At 44.1% G+C, this 21198-nt stretch overlaps 1 protein-coding gene across 6 annotated transcripts in view; it reads left to right on the top strand.

Moving 5' to 3' along the window:
* The window catches only part of PRR5L (proline rich 5 like), a 190504-nt gene that overhangs the window by 42955 nt on the left and 126351 nt on the right, over window positions 1–21198 (top strand). The window lies entirely within an intron of this gene.

Raw genomic sequence — 21198 nt, 5'->3', positions numbered from 1 at the left:
TGTCGTCAGCGGCACAGGAAGTGTGGGCGGCGCCATTCCTGGGCAGGCTGCTCTTTCTTTTCACGCTGGGCGGCTTTCCTCACGGGCGCACTCCTTGCGCGTGGGGCTCCCCCACGCGGGGGACACCCTTGCGTGGCACGGCACTCCTTGCGCGCATCAGCGCTGCGCATGGCCAGCTCCACACGGGTCAAGGAGGCCTGGGGTTTGAACCGTGGACCTCCCATGTGCTAGACGGACGCCCTAACCACTGGGCCAAAGTCCGTTTCCCATGTATGAGAAATTTTATGATAAATCTAAAGTGTTCAGAGAAAGTTTCCATCCCAAGCCCAAAACATTCCCCTTTATAATCCTTTCACTTTGCAATTGAAGAAGGGACACTTCCATGGGAAAATGTACAGAGCCCCACAGCTTCCAAGCTGTGCAACCTCAGGGAAGTTACTTTATCTCTCTGAGTCTTAGTTTTCTTATCTGTAAAATGCAAGAAAGCAGGAGATTCACGTGAAGATAAAAGAAAAGTCTGTCACCAATACCCTTAGTTGAATGGTCTTATTCTTATTTAAGTCCTTTGATTATGTTCCCCCTGGAATGAGAGCAAATAGAAAACATACACGGAAGTCAATAATAATAATTTTATTACTATCAAAAAATAGTAACAATATTATAAAAAATCCCCACAAGTGCCAACATCAGCCTTTTTGTATCCTTTTCCCGCCTGCCAAAACTACCTCCTTCCAACCACCAAGACAAAACAACCCAACCAGTAAAATCCCTAGGATTTCCCTAGGATTGCTGCAGCTGAAACTAGAGCAGTTGCCTGTCCCTTTCATGTGAGTTTGGCGTCTTGGGGACAAAGAGAGCAATGGTTGAGAGTATACTTGACATTAAGTAAGCCTGGACTTGAGACCCAGCTCCTCTGCTATGTGATCTGAGTGAGTTTACTTAGCCTTCTTTGGTAACCTATTACCAAATCCTAAATCCATTATCTCCCAAATATTGTACCAACCATTCATTTCTCTCCATCCTCACTCCCCTTCCCTTGTTCAATATACCACCATCTCTTTCCTGAAACACAGGAGTCTAACTGATCTTCCTCCTTGACTCTGGCTTTCTCTAGTCAATAGGATTACCTTCAGTAATTCTATCTGGGACTGACAGAAAATCCAAACAACCATGGCTTAAACAGAAGCCAGAAGTTTATTTTTTCCCCATACAAAAAATCTAGGTAGTCCACTGTACACCCATTAGAATGGCTAAAATTAAAAATACTGGCAATACGAAGTATTGGGGAGGATGTGCAGCAAGTGATACTCTCAGTACTTGGGAATATAAAATGCTATACCCATGCTGGAAAACTGTTTGGCTGTTTCTTATATCGTTACACATACACCTGCCATATGACCCAGCCATTGTCCTCATGGGCATTTAGCCATATGTTCACACAAAAATTTCTACTATTTGGCCACAAGAGCTCAAAGCTATAAACAACCCAAATGTCCGTCAACTGATGAATGGATTAAACTGTGATGCATCCATGTAATAGAATAAAACTACTCAGCCATAAAAAGGAGTAAACTATTGATATGTACAACATGGATGATTCTCAAAATAATTATGCTAACTGAAAGAAGCCAGACACAAAAGAGTATATACCATATGATTCCATTTATATAAAATCCTAGTGGCAGAAAGCAGATCAGTGGTTGTCTTGCACTAGGGGTGGAGGGTGGGTTGAACTGCAAAGGGTCAGGGAGATTTTTGGAGGGTGATGGAAATGTCCTGAATCTTGGTTGTGACATGGTTGTACACAACTGTCAGAAGGCAATAAAGAGTACACTTTAAGTGGATACAGTTTTTTGTTTTTTATATAAATTTCACCTCAGTAAAATAGATTTTTAAGGAACAAGCCAGGGCTGGTAAAGCAGCTCATAATTACAAGAACCCAGGCACCCTTTTTCTTATTCTTACTCCATGCATGGATTCTGCCCACCAGTCACAGTGTCAGCATCTGGTTTTTCAGTTGCAGGAAGGAAGAAGGGACAAAGAAGAGGGCAAAGATCATATGCTTACTTTCTCCTAAAAGAGGTTTTTGTTTGCTTGGTTGGTTGGTTGGGTTTTTTCCGAGGTATGGGAAGTTGAACCTGGAATCTCATACATGGGATGCAGGCACTCAATCACTGAGCTACATCCACTCCCCTGAAAGGAGTTCTTAGAAGCCCCTCCACCCACCTGACAATTCTGATTACAAAATTTATTCACGTGGCCGTACGTACTTGCAAAGGAGACTGTGCAAGGTAGTCTTTATTCTGGATGATTCCGTGTCCAGGAGAAAATTTCCTGACTCTGGAGGAAGGGGAGAATGGATATAGTCAGACAATGAGCAGACTTAGTTCTTTCTACTGTCAATGGTATCATGTTTTCAAAATGTGCATCTGATCCCATTTCTCAGTCTGCTTAAAGCACTTCAGTGGCTTTCTATTGCTCTCAGAACAAGGTCCAAACAAACTCCTTGCGTGTCCCACAAAAAGCTGCCTGACCTGGCCCCTGACTACTCTTACCTCACTGTCATCTATTTCGGCACTCTAGCCAGTGTAGGCAGACTTTAGCTCCTCTAGCAAACCCCTGGAGTTTCATTTGTGCTGTTTCCCTCTGCTAGGAATGCGTTCTCTCCCTTTTTTGCCTGGTTTGTACTTCCTCTCCGTCTCAGCTGAGTTCATCCTGACCCCTCAGCTTAGTTCAGATCCCTTTTTGTTTTACACTTACCTTCCCATGACAGCTTGTAATTTTATATTTGTGTGACAGTTTCATTAATATCTTTCTCATATGTTAGACTGTAAGCTCCTTTTGTTCAGCTTGGTATTCTAACCCAAGATTTAACACTTAGCAGAAGGAACTAAATAAACTTCTGTGGAGTAAGTAAATGAATGAATGTACAGCTGATTGAGCCACGGCTGCCAAGAAGCGGTTTCATAGTCTGACTGGCTGAGCTCTGACCGTGAGCAGCTCACTCACTGATTTATCTCTGTTAGGTGTTGACTTGAAGCCCAATGGTATTTCACGTGATATTTTGATCTGCACCCCTGTCCTAAATGCACATGTAACTCACCATCTGTGTTCCTAGTGGAGCTCTGTCTAAGTCTTAAAAATTGTTTACTTGGATGGTAGTGTGGAGAAGGTGATGTGAAATGAGTACAGTTACTGTACATTTCATTAACTCGTATTTTCTTATGGGAGAAATTTGTAATCTTTAAGGTAGGAACAATACTGGTGTACAGAGGGCTCTGGGGAGATTAACAACGTGTTGCTACGTGTTCACATTGTTTATTTATCTGGAGAGGCTTGCCTGGGTTGATCTACTCAAGGGAACAAATTATTCTCAAGTAGATGGTATTTATTTAGAATTCAGACACAATATGGTCTCCTTAAGTGGGAGCTTTGACAGGATAATTATAGGATATTAATTAGATTTGAACAAACAGGTTGTCTATAATGCAGTTTGTGGTTAGTCAACTATGTAATAGGTAAAAGTAGATGCTAGTCTTCTTTACAAGTATTTTTTCTTATTCAAAGTTTCCTTGATTTGCAAACTTTTGCCAGAGTTAATCCAATTAGTGGATTCTTTTGTAATTTCGAAATGGAAACATTCTGGTTTAATCTAGTTCTTGCCTCAAAACATACTCAAAGAAATACATTGGAGACTTGAGATGTAAACAGGGAACAGAGGCAGGCAGGGGTGCAAGAGGCAGTGTGGCCGTGTGGCTCTTGGTGGCAGTGCGGGTCTAGAGACTGGGTGAGCTGCTGAGGTCCCAGGTGTTCCAGGCGTGGTTCATTCTGTAGCCCTTCACCATTTTTGCCATATCTGCCCTAGTGGGTTGAGTCGTGGCCCCCAAAAGGTATATTGCCCAGAGGCTCAGAAGGTGACCTTGTTTGGAAAGGGGGTCTCTGCAGATATAATTAAGGTAAGGATTTTGAGATGAGATCTTCCTGGATGAGAGTGCACCCTAAATCCAAAGAGCAGTGCCCTTGTAAGAGAAATGGAGATACAGAGACACAGAGATGCTCAGAGAAGAATGCCCCGTGTGGCAATGGAGACAGACTGGAACGATGCAAGGAGTACCATGGGTCGCTGGCAGCCACCAGAAGTTAGATGGGCACCATGGCACAGGTTCTCCCTTGGATTCTCCAGAAGGAACCAACCCTGCTGACACCTTGATTTCATACTTCTGGCCTCCAGAACTGGGAGGGAATAACATTTCTGTAGTTTTAGGACACAAAGCATTTGGTAATTTGGTCCGGCAGTCCTAGAAAACTGCCAACTATGTGTTGCTTCCTTAATGAAACTGATTTCTAAAAGGAATAGCTAAATGAATTTAGGAAGCCTAAATTATTTTAAAAGTAAAAAGGAAAGCGGACTTGGCCCAGTGGATAGGGCATCCGTCTACCACATGGGAGGTCTGCGGTTCAAACCCCGGCCTCCTTGACCCGTGCGCGGCTGGCCCATGTGCAGTGCTGATGCGCGCAAGGAGTTCTGTGCCACGCAGGGGTGTCCCTGCATAGGGGAGCCCCATGCACAAGGAGTGCGCCCCGTAAGGAGAGCCGCCCAGCGCGAAAGAAAGTGCAGCCTGCCCAGAAATGGCGCTGCACACACGGAGAGCTGACACAACAAGATGATGCAACCAAAAGAAACACAAATTCCCGTGCCGCTGACAACAACAGAAGCGGACAAAGAAGAACACACAGCAAATAGATACAGAGAACAGACAACTGGGGTGGGGGGAGGGAAGAGGAGAGAAATAAATAAAATCAATAAATCTTAAAAAAAAAAAATCTATAACGCTAACTCCATGAGGTCAGGTTACTAAGAGGAATAAAACAATATCCCCAATTACAAGGGGTCACACTCTGTTGTATCGCCAAAGCTTAGCATAGTGCCTGGCAACTGCTCAAGAAATGTTTGTTGAATGAATAAATATGATTTTCATCAATAAAAATGCAGTGTTTTTCAATTTGCTTGTAAATATGTAGTTATTACAATTTAAATCATTTACCTGCTGCCCATGTAAAATCACATTGCATGCCACCAGCAGTGCACATTACATGAGACTTTTCTAGGCTGCAGAGCAAGAGTTTCTGTGGAAATCATTACATTTTGTCATTTATGTATGGTTTTTCTGTCTTACTCAATAGAACAGCAACTCTGATCGTTAATAGCTTTGTCCACCTCTGTATTCCTGTCACCTAGCAATGGTGGCACACAATAGGTGTACAACAAACACCTGTGAATGGATGAGTGGCTTATCTCATTTAAAACTTACAGCAATCCTGGCATGTGAATTATTATGCCTGCTATCACATAGATGAAGAGGAAGTCAAGGCTTAAAGAAGTGAAGTAACTTGCCCAAGGCTGCAGAGCTAGTAACTAATGGGGCCAGGAGTTGAATCCTGGCAGTCTCCATCAGGAGTACTCCTTTTTATTTTTTCTATTTTTTTATTTTTAAAGAAGATTTATTTACTTATTTATTTTTTAAGATTTATTTATTTATTTCTCTCCCCTTTCCCCCCCATCCTGGTTGTCTGTGCTTTGTGTCTATTTGCTGTGTCTTCTTTGTCTGCTTCTGTTGTTGTCAGCGGCGCGGGAATCTGTGTTTTCTTTTTTGTTGTTGTTGCATCAGTTCTCCGTGTGTGTGGCACCATTCCAGGGCAGGCTGCACTTTCTTTCATGCTGGGCAGCTCTCCTTACGGGGAGCACTCCTTGCGCATGGGGCTCCCCTACGCGGGGACACCCCTGCGTGGCAGGGCACTCCTTGCGCACATCAGCACTGCGTGTGGGCCAGCTCCACACGGGTCAAGGAGGCCTGGGGTTTGAACCGCGAACCTCCCATGTAGTAGACAGACGCCCTAACCACTGGGCCAAGTCTGCCGCCTAAAGAAGCTTTAGATTCCATAAATGTTACACAAAAAATACAAGGGATTCCCATAAGCTCCACCTCCTCCCCCTCCCACACTTTCCCACATCAACAGCACCATCATTAGTGGGGTACATTTGTTACAACTGATGAACACATATTGAAGCATTGCTACTAACCATACACTATAGTTTACATTATAGTTTACTCTCTGTCCCACACAGTTTTGTGGGTTATGACATATTATATAATGGCCTGTATTTGTCATTGCAATGTCATGTAAGACAATTCAATGACCCAAAACACCCCCATATTATACCTAGTCTTCCCTTTCCTTCCTCTCAGAACCTCTGGTAGTCACTACCTTTATATCAATGATAAAAGTTCTTTCATTGCTAGAATAATAACAAGTCTATAATAGAGTAATATTAAGTTGACTTTAGTCCATTGGTCATTCTCCTATCTTTAGGACTTTGGGATAGTGATGCCCCCTCTGTTTCTGATTGAGAGAGGGCTTAGGTCCAATGGTACAGTTGGATGGAACTATCTTGCTTGCAGTTGCAGACATTCTCTGTTCCTTAGGATGGGTGTTGTCCATCATCATCTCCTTATTAGTTCCTGGGTGAGTCCAATGAACTGGAGAGTAGGTGTTGCAAGTCTGCTGAGATAAGGGGCTCAACTGGCACATGAACAAAGATTTAAGTTTCTGGGACATATATTTAACAAACATAGTGCTAATTATAGGTTCATATAAAAGGGGAAGAAGAGCCATGAGTAGGGAAACTATTCCATAAATGAGTCTAAGTCTGATATACTGGGGAGCATAAATCCCGGAGTAAGGCCCACTGACAGGGTCCCAAAATCCTGAGCTTGTCTGCCTCGCATATGGTGTTTGGATGTCTCTAGAGCACTCAGGAGCCCACTATTTGAGGCACTGTTGACTGTGGCAGTCAATGAGATCCTGCTGAGATGTGTATAAGTGTAACCTGCAGAATGGCACAGTACCTGCCAGACTCTTCTATATTGTATGTCCCCACACCAAAGCCAAACCTTTGTTTCCATGATATTCTCTTCTGGCTGTGCAAAGCTGAAATGATTTCTTCTGAAAGTGAACTCTTCTAGCAACGACTATATATGTGATTCATTTGGATTTATACACTCTTGTGCCTCGGACTGCTCTTCTCTTGATGGCTTGAATGGTTTAAATCTTGGATTGTTTAATTGTTTACACATTTAAATCATGCCTCCCCCACCTTCTAGATTCCCTAAGGACTTATCACTGAACATTCATTGGTCTCCTACCTCACATTCAGCATTGTGCTCTGTGTTGAGAATTTAGTTGTGGATAACACAGTGAGTCTCTCCTCAAAATGCTAATATCTTTTATGGAGTCTGCTTTTAAAAAGTGTATACAGTCAGTGCTTCATAAATTTCTGTTGCTTTATCGAGCAATAAGGGCTGACATTTATTTTAATAATTCTGACAAATTCATAATAATAGTATTTATTGAGTGCTATGTGCTAGGCAATGTGCAAGTCTTTCACACAAATTACCTCATTTATTCTTTTTTTTTTAAGATTTATTTTTTATTTATTTCTCTCCCCTTCCCCTGTCCCCCACTGTCAGCTCTCTGGGTCCATTCGCTGTGTGTTCTTCTGTGTCTGCTTGCATTCTTGTCAGCAGCACCAGGAATCTGTGTTTCTTTTTCTTGCATCATCTTGCTGCATCAGCTCTCCATGTATGCAGTGCCACTCCTGGGCCGGCTGCGCTTTTTTTGCATGGGGCGGCTCTCCTTACGGGGCCCACTCCTTGCATGTGGGGCTCCCCTATGTGGGGGACACCCCTGCGTGGCACGGCACTCCTTGCACGCATCAGCACTGTGTGTAGGCCAGCTCACCACATGGGTCAGGAGGCCCTCAGTTTGAACCCTGGACCTCCCATATGGTAGGCGGATGCACTATCAGTTGAGCCAAATCTGCTTTCCATCATTTCATTCTCGAGACAGTTCAGAGGTAAGCACTATTACTAATTTTTTGCAGATAAAAATGAGGCAAAGTGAAATTAAGTTACCTGCCCTAACTCACACAGCCAATAAAGGGTAGACCCAGGCAGCTTGATTCCTAAGCCCAGGCTCTTAGTCAGTAAGCAAAGAGGGTGACTGGAAAGCAAGGGTGGTAACATGATTTAAAATCACCATCCACAATTAGGGCTACGCCTGTCACCCTGCCCCAACAGGAAGCTATCCTGGGCTGGGATGTCCTTTCCTCTGGGAGTGCTCTTGGCATTGGGTACTTCCAACCCACCACTGCCCATCGGAGTCTCAGTTGCCAACCCCCTGTCCACACGTTCCATTTTAGTGGTCACATCCTACTTTGGATAAGATAAAAGCATTTCAGCTACCTTTGTGTTTCGTACGGGCTGCCTAGCTTTGCTCTCCTCCATGCAGCAGTGACGGGATGGAGTAATTCTGAGCAAGGGCTGCAGTCTTGAGGCCTCCCAATTGAATCTGGCTCTCCAACTTTTTTTACTTTGTCCAGCCCTGTGTTTAATAATGTTTTTAAATTCATTGTCATTATTTATAAATTAGATGTCATACCCAAATCTGGATTTTTGGCTTCTCTTGAAAAACACTGGAAGTTTCTAGAAATAGTGAGTGTGCATACCCACAGCTCAGGATGCCGAGTTCAGATGGAGCAAGCGGTAAACTGGCATGGTCTCCTCCTCCCAGTGACTCAGACATCGGCAGCCACATTCATTTTTCTTGTTGACCTGCAGCAAATAACGATAATAATATAAAGTGCGCATGTATATAACACCTCGCATCAGGCACTGTTTCAAGTGCTTTACAGTTTCTCTCCACAATCACTTTTTGAAGAGGTGCTCTTATTATCCTCACTTTACAGATGAGGAAATCGAGGCACACACTAATAGCAGAAGGGCAGGGCCATCTGGCTTCACAGTCTCTGAAGCCGTTACCCCTCCATGGAAGCACTGGAATTTGTGTCCCTGCTCTAAAGGGAGAGGGAAGCAGGAAGCAGACCTGCTCCTGCCCCCTGTGCTGTCTAAAGCTGACACATGAAAAATGCAAAACCACAGAGCTTATTTCCTACACAAATAACATGCAAGCAGGAAAAGGCTGCTTTTCCTTATCACTCTGAACAAAATTGTGCCTGCCTGGTGGAAATCAGTGGAAGGAACCTGGGTGGGCACCTGGCAGTGTCTCCGGGCCGACTCAGAGCCAGCTGTGGTGGTGAGCGCTTTCCCTTATCTTCCCCTACCTTCCCTTTGGGAACGGAGAGAATCATTAATTCTATTAAGCCTCGATCCAACTCTTACTTGAAACATTAGCTTGCCAACAAGTGTAATCCATCTCAATCCCCAATTCTCTCTCAGGGAGGCAGGTAGGAAGGCGAGGCAGATATGAAATATGATGCTGGCTGAACAAGCATCTGGGACACATTCACTCCAGTGTCCGTGGAGGGTGCCCAGGCTGCCCGAGCCCCCTGGGCGACGGAATCCACAGCGTGATAAACGGAGCCTGTCGCACAGACAAAGATTTATTTGGTCAGGTTACCTACCTGACGGCTCGGGAAGCTGAGTCCTTTTCATAGCTTGGGCCCGAGTCAGAGTTTCCTTTGGAGGCCTCTGCAACTCAGAGGCAGAGGGAGGATGGCTGGTTCAGGGGAGCAATGCCTGTCCCAAGACTGAAGCGGGGACAAGGGCCTCAGGAGGCATTTTTTGAACACTTCCCATGCCGGGTGCTGTGGATGCACAGACAGACAAGGCCTGTAGCATAGTTAGGGAGGTCATAAAATTCCAGACCAGGGAAATTATTTTAAATTAATTTTTAAATTGTGTTGAGATTTATTTGTACCTTAAAATTTGCCATTTTAGCTATTTATAAGTGTAAAATCTGTGTCATTAATTACATTTATGATGCTGTGCTACTGTCACCATCATCCATTATGCAAAACTTCTCATTGTCCCAAAGAGAAACTCTATACCTATTAAGCTTTAACACCCCATTTTCCCTTCCCCCATGTCCTGGTAACTTCTAATCTTCTTTCCATCTCTATGCATTTGCTTATTCTAGATATTTCATTTAAGTGGAATCATACAATATTTGTCCTTTTTTATCTGGCTAATTTCACTCAGCATAACCTCTCTGAGGGTCATCCATGTGGTAGCATGTATATCCTTCATTCCTTTTTATGGCTAAATAATATTCCATTGGATGGATATACCACATTTTGTTTATCCATTTGTCTGTTCACAGACACTTGGGTTGTGTCTACCTTCTGGATATCGTTAATATTGCCACTATGAACATTGGTGTGCAAGAACAGACGAGGGCACTGTTGAGAGTGAAGAGCACAGGCTTAATCTGGATGTCCCAGGCTTGCCAGGATGTATGGCCACAGCTAGCAGAGTCATTAGGATCACAGCTTTAGAGCTCCACAGGCCAGAATCCAAATCTGGCCAAGTGAGCATGGGCAAATTGACCTCTGAGCTGTTTCTTGATGTATAAAATGAACGGAATGTTGTATTATATCAGATAATGTGGTGGATGAGAACTCTCCCCCCTTACTCCGTCCCTTCTCCCATGGAAGCACTAAACAGTTTGGTGCTGTGGGCCAATCTGGCTTTTGTAAAACTGAGATGCTGGTGGGCTTTGCGAGGTGAGAGCTAGTGCTTAACAGCTCTGGAAAATCAAAGGAATTATAGAGGTCGGGGTTGGGGAAGAGAAAGAGGAGCAATGAGAAGACAATTGTAAATGGAAAGAAATTTGGGAGGGGATTGGATGGGAAGAGACAGCTAATGGAGAAATGTTTAAGCTACTACTGTGCTGTATACAGTGTGACCCCAAATCCATTTGCCCATCTCTGCAGGTCTTTGGCAAATAGCCATCCCTTACCAAAGCCTTGGCGGAGGCAGACCTTTTGGGAGGATGCCACTGGTACCGGCCAAGGTGGGCAGGCGGGGAGGGCTGAGACCCCCAGTGGAAGCTCGCTCCGTGTGGAGGTCATGAATGCCCCGTGTGGAGGTCATGAACACCCCATGTACAGGAAAGAGTTGGTAAATGTTTGCCCCTTCTGGTGTTTACCATTCTGATTACTGCCCTCGACACCAACACAGAAATCTGCAGCTGAAAACCGGTGGGGCAGACAGGAGGAAAGAGGAAAGAAAAAAACCCCCCAGGAGAACACAGGGCTGCATAGTTATAACAGCCCGCCTCCGTGGCGTTTGGAAACCCCACGCACGATGCGGGCGGCTGTGAGACTGCCCAGGCCCCCTCAGCGAGACGTGGGTGGCACTGCACCCCCACGGGCTGCGTGCAGAATGAGAAGAATGTTAAGTAATCCTGTTATCTGAGCCGCAATACTTTCTGGTTTAATTTCTCTGATAACCCTGCCTTGAATGGCGAGCTCTCAGAATGCCAAAGGTGGCCTCTGGCGGGAATTCCTGCGGTGCACTCAGACCTGGGAGGGTGACCTGCTGGCCCTAGGAGCAATGGCTCAGCCTGGCCTGTGCCTCTTAGCGTGTAGACTGGAGCAGACCCCACTCAACTTGGCCACCTTTTACAAAGGTATGGAAAACAAACTAAATTCATTAAAAAAAGAAGAAGAAGAACCAAACACCATTCAAATCCTGTAAGGGAATACATGTAAGAAATGCAAAATTCAAAATAGTGGGGTCCCTTAGAACCATTTGCATGAGATTTAGTAACCACTGAAATGCTGAGTGCTTACCTGTGCCAGGGTTGTCCTCATGGCTTTATAGATGTGACGTCTGTAGTTTACTTTAAAATACATAAGCACAGACCATGTGATATGTCCGTATACTATTTGAAGTAACATTCCTGGGCAGCTACCATTCTAACTGGAAATCCACTCTCCAGGGCTGAGAAAAGTCCTCACTCCAAAAGTGCTCATTGCCTCAGCTACCTTTAACTCTAAGAAACAGCGAATGTTTTGCTAATTTGCTAACTAAATGTCAAAAATGGGCTTTCACTGGTGAAAAAATTAGTAGCATGTCGAATGGCATAACTAATGTTCAAAAATTGTTCAATCTGAGCAGGATTCAGAGTGTGCAGAATGGCTGGAATGTTTACTTATTGATTATTATTCTTTTACCCTCCCCCCTTGCATGAAAAGTATATGAGAATCCAAGTCTTGGCCCCTAAATGGTTTCTTGGTTGCCCGAGGCTGTTAAGGCTTCTGCAATCCCGTGTCTGAAATGCTTTTACCTGCCTCGGGGCTCTTCGGAAGGTGTGGGTGATCTTTGAGGCTTAAAAGGGCAGCATTCACACAGGTTGTAGGAATGCTTGCTGATAAAAGTGTAATACGTGTGGGTGTGTGTGGAAGAATTTGATATAAAACTTTCTTTCAGGCTCGAGGTGAGTAGCTAACCCTCACCCCACAAACTCTTCAGTAGCACTCACCACTTACTAAAAAGTGTCCAGGAGTTGTACATGACCACATTACCCTTGACCTGTTTGCAGCCACAGGATTTATCTCAACTGATACTCAATACCTAAGTAGCACTATTTTTACCTCCATTTACTGTTGGGGAAACTGAGGTCTGGGGAGTTTAAGTCAATTGTCAAAAGACACATAGTCAAGATATAATTCTAGGTCATTTGACTCTTTTCTACCAGGAAAATTGAAAAATATATGAATGTATAAAATAACCTAGTTCCACTACCCCAGAAACAACTATGTTACATTTTTAGTGTATTACTTCCAGACTTACTTCCATGCCCATTCAGTTGAGATTGTGCAGTACTTATGATTTTATGTCCTGTCTACCTTACTTACCATGTTATAAATAGTTCTTCAGATTATTAAAAATTCTTCATGAACACCAGTTTTTAGGTGAACGTGATATTCCATCTATGGCTAGGTCATGTCCCCTATTGTTGGACATTTATCTTCTTTCTGATTGTTTGCTACTAAAAATAACAAGATGGACATCTCTTGTTTATATTTCTTATTTCTTCAGGGCAGACTTCTGGAAAGGAAATTATGGATCAAAGGGTAAGAACAGTTCAATGGACATCATGGGGCATAAAATAGACCACAGTGTACTCTGTCTTTGTAAATAACAAAGACCATCATTGCTGCCCAACTCTGAGCTTAAAAATCACAATCAATTAAAACTTGCAAGCATTTCATCCAAGAATGGACTAACCAGCAGCGATTTACTTAGTACTATCTCTCCAACCAGTAGGGACAACATCCTTGGCCATTGAATTTGGTATTTTTGTAACATCTTTGCCAAACTTGCTTTGTTAAAATTAAGCAACAATGAAGTCATCAAATTTTCGGGCAGGGGCCAGAGAGGAAAATCTAGTTTGCTTGACAGATTTGCAACTTTCAGGAGTGTTCCGGAAGACTGTTTCAGTTGGCAAAGGGCTAGAGAGAAAAGGGTCTTTCCAATCTGGGCATACCCCAAAAGCTAAGGAACCAGGTCAGGAAGTGAGCAGCAGCAGGAAGAACGGCCTGGTCAGTGGACTTGAGGGTGGCGTCCCGTGCCCTCGGAGAGGTGGGCTGAGGGCTGGAAAGGGAGTTATCTTCCTGAACAGAATAGCTGGAGGAAGAAGGAGGCAGGTGACGGGCAGCCCGAGGAAGACCTTTGGAATGGCAAGCACAAGGTCAGTGATGTGAGGAAGGGAGTGTTAATGAATCACCGAGAAATATGCTGGGACTTAAACTAAGGACGCGGGGCAATGTGCCTCAGTGAAGGCATGATGGCAGTTCTCCGGCAGCAGGGATTGTTGACCTAGGGATTGTGCGCCATGGATAACATCTCCAGGAAGTCTGCACGTGCTCCAAATTCATTCAGAAAATGGACACATTTCTCGGGGGAGAAGGTATATAGTTTTCAAGGGTCTTTGACACTCCCCCACCCCCACCGCAAAAGCTTAGGAACAAAGGATCTAGAATCAAAGGCACCCTCTCCCCCAGCCTTATTCTGACTCCTTCTGTCTTGGTTTGAAGGCACCTCTTACCCTGCCAGTGGTGGGTGCCCCAGCCTACCACCTGGTTGTAACAAAGAGCATAGCAGGATATGTAGGTGGGGCAGGTGACAGAGACCAAATGCTCAGGGCTTGGAAAAGCTCTAGGGCACAGCAGAAAGCTGAGAAGCATCCATGTGAGTCTATTAGGGCACAATATCCACTTGGAGACACAACACTCTTTTCTAAAAGTTTAAATCCTCTCTTGGGAGCAACACCCAGGGCTGGCTGCAGTCACTGCTTGGAGAGGCTTGTTGGCATGTTGGGAGCATCATGTTTGTGAGCAGGACTGTGCTTCTCTTGAGAGCCTATGGATTTCATCATTGTATCCAGTTTCCTCTAGAGGATTTTTTTTTTAAACAAATGTTTACTAGAGCCTTGTCCACAGTAAAAACAACCTGAGTGTCCATCAATAACGAATCATAGAATAAATTGTGGCTGGTCCATATTATGAAATACTAGGTAGTTTATAAAAAGAATGTTAGATCTATACACAGTGACTGAAAGGCTGTCCATGATATTTTCTAAGTAAAAACTCATGTTGGAGTGTAGAACATAGAGCACGGGTGGGCAAACTTTTGCTGTAAGAAGTCAAATAGAAAATATTTTAGACTTTGTGGACCACAGGGTCTCTGTCACAACTATTGAACTCTGCGTTTGTAGTACAAAAGCAGCCAGAAGGAAAAAAAAAAAAAAAAAAAAAGCAGCCAGAGACAAAATTTAGACAAATAGGTGTGACTGTGTTCCAATAAAACTTTATTTACAAAAGCAGAAAGTAGGCCAGATTTAGCCTGCAGGCCATCTTCTGCTTGAGCCCCGGATTGGATGATATTTTTGAAAAGAAAAGATCTAATACAGATTTTAAGGCAGAGACTCCAAACTGATAGTATCAGTTACCTTGGGGAGAGAAAGGGTGGGATGGGGGCGGGGCAGTTAATCACCTTTTCTGTATTCATTTCTGTTTCATTTGCTTCGAGATGGAACATTGCTCTCATGATTTCTTTTTCAAATTCCTAAATTGACATAATTAAGCACTGGGAATTCCCAGGTGTCTAGGAGTTTGTCTTTGTCTGTGGAGTGTGAAAGTTTGGCTTGATTTCAGGGGGTTTTAGTTGACCACAAGCTCCAGAGAAACTCGTAGTTGCTAAAAGCCTAATACCACTTAAGATGATGGTAATGAAAGTAGGGTTTTCTGATTAATAGAGGGGACAGTCCCACGTTCTTGACACGAGTCAAGCCATGTCTGGGGCTCTCTTTGGATTTCTGGGTGCTGGGTTCTAAGGCAGACATGGGCCAACTAGATAATTGCTAAGATGGGGTCGGGACGGTGACGGGCATGGAAGAGGCCGTGAAAGCTGTCCTCACGAGCTGGAGCACTCCAGCGCCTGCGTCCGGGGCCACCGTGGGCCATCATCTCTCATCAAGAGAAGGAAAGCTCAGCTCCCCAGGGGCATGGTCGGGCATGCGATCAGGCTAAACTACCCTGATGAGGCTCCCTCTCTACAGCAACCCCAAAAGGTTGTCTCTGCAGGACTCAGGAGGCAGTTCCTACGGCGGCAGGTATTCTCCTCAGCCCAGAGCCAGAGCTTTGGTGATAGATGACCTCTGTTTGCAGCCAAGAGCCCAGCAATCTTGGGGAAAGTTTCTACACCTTTCCAAGCCTCCATTTCTCCTCTGTAAAATGGAGATGGTGGTGGTGATGATAAAAATAACAATAATAACACACTTTCATAGGAATATTGTGAGAATCAGATGAGTCAATACACATTTAGCACTTTCAGTGCTGCCTGGCGCAAAATAAGTGCTAGGAAAATGTAACTAATTCATTATTATCATGGTTATTACTACTGTGGTTGTTAATACAATGGCTGCCAGATTATTCTGTTAGTTTACTACTGACGCTGGTTTTGAAAAACCTGCCACCTTATCCTTACGGGTCATTTACAACACCAAGCTGATACTGGTTTGCTGGCATGCCTTTCTCTGGGTCTCAGTTTTCTCATCTGTGAAAAAGACTTCATTGTACTGGTTGCCCCCATTTAATAGGAAAGATGATACATGAAAAAGTCCATGGATATCACTTGGAGAGTAAAAACAGGATATAAATCAAAGGTGGCATGATACCTGTGTTCAAATCCTGCTGCTCCTCTAAACAACTCATTCCTGGTGTCTTCCATGGGAATTTCCTGACCACATGGTTCTCTCTCCCTTCTCGGAACTTCTGGGGCACTTTCTGTCCACCTTACCCAGTTGGACTGGTAATTATACACTGTGTTGCCTTACAACGTAAATGAGTCGTTTTACATGTTTGTGTCATAACCACAACTGAAACTAAGGTCTGAAGAGAGTTGGACGTTTGCCTTATATATATTTAAAAGAATAGGTGTTAATAATAGAATAATGAAAAAACTATTAACCATTGATGCTAAATTCAAGAAAATTGTCGTGTGTCAGATATGGTAATGGATGCTGTCACATAGAATTAGTATAAATAATACCACAACACCCCTACAAGGAAGGCACCAATGTTCCCACTCCACTGATGAGAAATGGGGCTCAGGAAAGTCATGAAGTAGCTCAAGAGAGCCCAAGTGTATGAAGAGGCTGATTCCTTCCTCCTCTCTCAGTGCCGAGTACTGAGTAGATCAGGTACACAGTAGATTCAGAGTAAATATGGAGTAAAAGACCCAGCATCCTGGCATCAGTTTGGTCTTTCAGATTTTTAAGTTGTTATTTTTAAGACCAACTAAGTTAAAAATTTTTTTTAAATGTGTAAAGCTTGTATGTACTCCTTTGGGTGTCTGTTTAAGGCTGCAAAGCTTACCTGGAACTGAACCAGGGCCAGCGAGGGACGGAAACAGAAGGCCCTAGTGGGACCCGGGTTTCCTGTGGGGAAGTCCAGGGTGTCCCAGCTTCCTTCTGGTCAATTGTTCATGGGAAGGAAGGCAAGGCCTTAATCTTTCTCTGGAATCCTGTGCTGCCCCTCTTTGGTGAGCAGAAACAGTGAGCTCCCCTCCCCGCCCCCTTCCAGCCCTGCTGCCTGGGATGGAGCTTCCTTTTCCATTCGTGATGACAAGGACGTGAGGCTTTAACTCATCATTTCTTGAACCCTCCTCGGCACAAGGTGTGATGAGGTGGTCCAGATGTACCTGAGGCACCCCTCATGCCTCCGCCTTTCTGGGTTTGCTCTTTCCTTTGACAATGAGAAAAAAAGTACTATGCGACCTGCCTATCCTCACAGAGGACTTTGCAAAGGAGAGAAATTGATGCCATCTCTGGCTATGAACTCCTGCTGTCTGTTTTTAATCCTTCACCTCTAGCCCCATCCCCAATGATGCTGGGGCAGGCGTCAGCTTTGTGCGCCACTTAGCCCAACAGATGAATTTAGTTCTCTCTTGCTTTTCCAGATTTGTCTGGGAAAACAGAAAGAATTATATCACAGAGCAAGGGCACACAACTGCAGGATAGCGAAGTATTAGAAGCACAGATCCAAGCCAGTCTGTGTGGGTTCAAATACCAGCTATGCCTCCTACCATCTGTGTGATGTCAAATAAGCTGCTTAACTTCTCTGTGCCTCATTGGCCTCATCTTTAAAATGGAGATAATAATTGTACCTACCTATAGGGCTGTTGTGGGGATTAAATGAGTTCATATTTGTAAAGCTCTTAGAACCATGCCTGGCACAGCTTAACTGCCAGATAAGGAGATTTAAATAACTACCTGGGCACCTCTGCCTTGACCTGGCTGGTTTCTGTGTTGCTGGGCCTGTGCCTGCCCTTGCCCCAATTAGCTCCTTCCTTTGTTTTTTTCTCTTCTCTTACTTGAGTCCTGGACCTCTCCAGCATGCCACTGGCTGAGGCTTTAAGGGATAAACTGAAATTTTTCACTTTGTCATGGAGAACATTTTGCCTTTCTTTATTTCTGCTTCCTCATTCCAGTCTGACTCTGAGAAAGTTTCATACCAAAAGGCTCATTACCATGTTTTTCTCCCGTACCCTACTATTGGAAGAAGAGATACTACCTCCCAAATGTGCTCATAATACAGGAATAGCTGTGGCTGTTGATTTTTTCCTAATCATTCTTGCCTTCTCACTATACAGCAATGCATTACAGAGACAGCCCTGAAGGAACTTCCAATCTAATGGGAGAGAGAAAGCAGGCAACAGTGATGCCTTTTAGGCAGACACGTGCCACATCAAAATTAGTAAATATTTGTTAAAATAAAACGGATCGTGAGAGGCCCTATCAGCTTACTTTTGTGAGGGGGGAGATCCATAATCAAACTGTCAAATCTGAACTCCACCCCTATCCTCTTCCTTCAAAGCTCCCCATCTAGGCACTTACAAACTCATCTTTCCCTCTGCTCAGGCCAAAACTCTCAGGCTCATCTTTTATCTCTTTCTCTCTTAGATCTCTTTCCATTCGGAAAGCATGTTAATTCTTCAAAATGTGCTGCATCTCTCCACCTCTACTTCTGCCCCCCCCCCCCCCCCCCCCGTCCTGGTCACCCTCACCTGCCTGGGATGTTGCCGTGGCTTCCTGTGTGGTATCTCTGATTTTCTCCTCGCCCCCTACAAATCCATTCTCAGCGCAGGAGCCCGAGTGGCCAGGTCACTTTTCTGCTCAAAAGCCTCCCGCGACCCCCATTTCACCCTACAGTGAAGGTCAGAGTAGCCCTACGGCCTGCAGGACCTGGTCCCCTCTGTGCCCCCACCTCATCTCCTGCTCTTGGCCTCCTCCTCACTTTCACTCCGTCGCACTGGCCTCCTCGCTCTGCCTGTGATAAGCCAGGAACTTCCCCGCCCAGGCTTTTTCTACTTGTTCTCACCTGGAATGTTTATTCCTTGGATATCTGGGCGTCTTCAAGTTCTTTGGTCAGTGAGGCTTAACCTGAGCACCCTATTTAAAATTACATACCACTCTCCATGCCTGCAACCCTCCAGCCCTCTTACCCTTCTTTATTTTCCTCTGCAGTGTGAATCACCCTGAGTCTAGGGCTTTCTGACGTACATATAATTTACTCATTAAGTTTCTAGTCTCTCTTCCCACCTAGAATACACATTCCACATTGACTGAAATTTTCTACTGTTTTGTTCACTGCTCTATCCCTTGTGCCAAGAACAGTGCCTGGTGTGTAATAGGCTTGCAGTAACCATTTGCTGAAGGACTGGATGCATGTCTATGCCAAAAAAGAATATTTAAAGGATCATGGGGGAAAAATCTAGAAGGATATCTTCGTCAAACATTAACAGTGACTTTGCGAGGTGGTAGGATTATGGGTGGTTCTAATATTTGCCTCTTTCCCCACTCCTCTAAGATGGCTCCCTTTTCTGTTTGCTCGTTGTTTTTGTTGGGTTTTTTTGCTTGTTGTTCGTGCTCATTGTCTGCTCATTGTTTTTTGCTCTGTCTGATTTTTTTCTTTAGGAGGCTCTGGGACCTCCCATGTGGGAGGCTGGCACTCAACTGCTTGAGACACTCCTAGCTCATTTGTTTTTGTTCATTGTCTGCTCATTGTTTGCACGTTGTCTTGCTCATTGTCTGCTTGTTGTTTTTTCTCATTGTCCGCTTGTCTCATTTCTGCTTGTTGTCTTTTTTGCTCAATGTCTTCTCATTGTTTGTTGGTCTTTTTAGAAGGCACCGAGAACCAAACCTGGGACCTCCCACATTGGAAGTGAGCACTCAGCTGCTTGAGCCACATCCACTCCTTGCTCATTTGTTTTTGTTCATCGTCTGCTCATTGTTTGCTTGTTGTTTTGCATGCTGTTTTTGCTCATTCCCTACCTTGTTTTTTTGCTCGTTGTCTGCTCCTTGTCTTTTTTGCTCTATGTCTGCTCATTGTTTGTCTTCTTTAGGAGGCACTGGAACCAAATCTGGGACCTCCCGTGTGGGAGGTGGGCATCCAACTGCTTGAGCCACAACCACTCCCTAATATTTGCCTTTTTATTTTCCTGAATATTTTGTCGTAAGCATATATTTTTAAATTACACACAAGTATTATAAAATATATAATGGAAAATGGTGAAGAAGATTCCAAAGTGGTGGTCTATGAAGTTTTGGTGCTCCACAGATAGGTATGGTAGTCTGCATAGTGTTTGCTTGTTTGCGCTGCTTCTTTTTTAGAAACGGGAACAACACTTAAAGGGAGAGATCACATAGGAAAAACTGTATTTCTTGTTTCTCTTGAGAAAGGGGAAGGTGACCCTCCACCTCACCCGTGCATTCAGCCTCTTGCCTCACTCGCCCTCCTGACCTGCCTCCCTCCCGCAAGCACTGACCTTGCAAGAAAAAGGCATGGATTATTCTGTGTGATCACAAATGTGAAGGAAGCCTTTTTAGAGGAGCTGGTATTTGAGTTGAGTTTCTAAAGATAAGTTTCTTTATTTATAATTAATTTTTTTTAGCTAAGGATAACATACATACAGAAAAACTTTCCAGCCCTAAGTGTATATCAAGTACTGAGTTACCAGGAGGTGATCTATTAGTATAACCACCACCCAGGCCAACAAACAGAGCATAATCAGTACCCCAGAGCCCTTCCTCATGTCCGCTCCAATCCTGAAACCCTCTGCCCTTCCCGAAGGTAACTAATATCCTGACATCTAACACCACAGATGTAGCATTGACTGTTTTTGCATTTATGAAGTAGAATCTTAGAAAACACAGTATTTTATATATGGCTTATTCCATCTGACATTACGTTTGTGAAATTCAAGGGATGGGTAGGATTTTGACAAAGTTAATGTGGAAAGAAGGATATTCTAGGGTGAGGAAAGACAGTGAACAGAGGTCTAGGGAAAGAACATGCTAGAAGTGTTTCAGGAGCCTCTAATGTGGTAACTGGTACACGGTGCACGAGAGACGGGAGCATGAGAAGAAGAATGGGTGTGTACCAGATTGGATCATGCCACAGGTCATGCTGAAGAGTCTAGATTTTATTCTTTACACAATGGAGAACCATGGAAGGATTTTGACCTGAGGAGTAAACACATGATCAAAACTGCATTTTAGGAAAACTTTCAGTATTAAATACAGAATTGGGTTTTATCTCATGGCAGGAATTGGTATTCCCAAGCTAGGACATTTGAAAAATATAAATCATTTAATCCTGATGAGTAATATAAGAACTTTTACTGATAAAGTCCCCAAGGTCCTCTTGGCTCATGTAAGCATATGGATCTATGGATTTATTTTCCCTAAACCGCATGTGTTGGTATTTGAGGAGTGACTCAGGATTGATAACCCTGCCTGCTTAGCTGAAATCCGGCTTTGACATTGCCC

Source organism: Dasypus novemcinctus, chromosome 10 (genome assembly GCF_030445035.2).
Source record: "Dasypus novemcinctus isolate mDasNov1 chromosome 10, mDasNov1.1.hap2, whole genome shotgun sequence".
In the NCBI taxonomy this organism is placed as follows: domain Eukaryota; kingdom Metazoa; phylum Chordata; class Mammalia; order Cingulata; family Dasypodidae; genus Dasypus; species Dasypus novemcinctus.
Note: the sequence above shows the minus strand (reverse complement) of the source record. Positions and strands in the feature narration are given on the sequence as shown.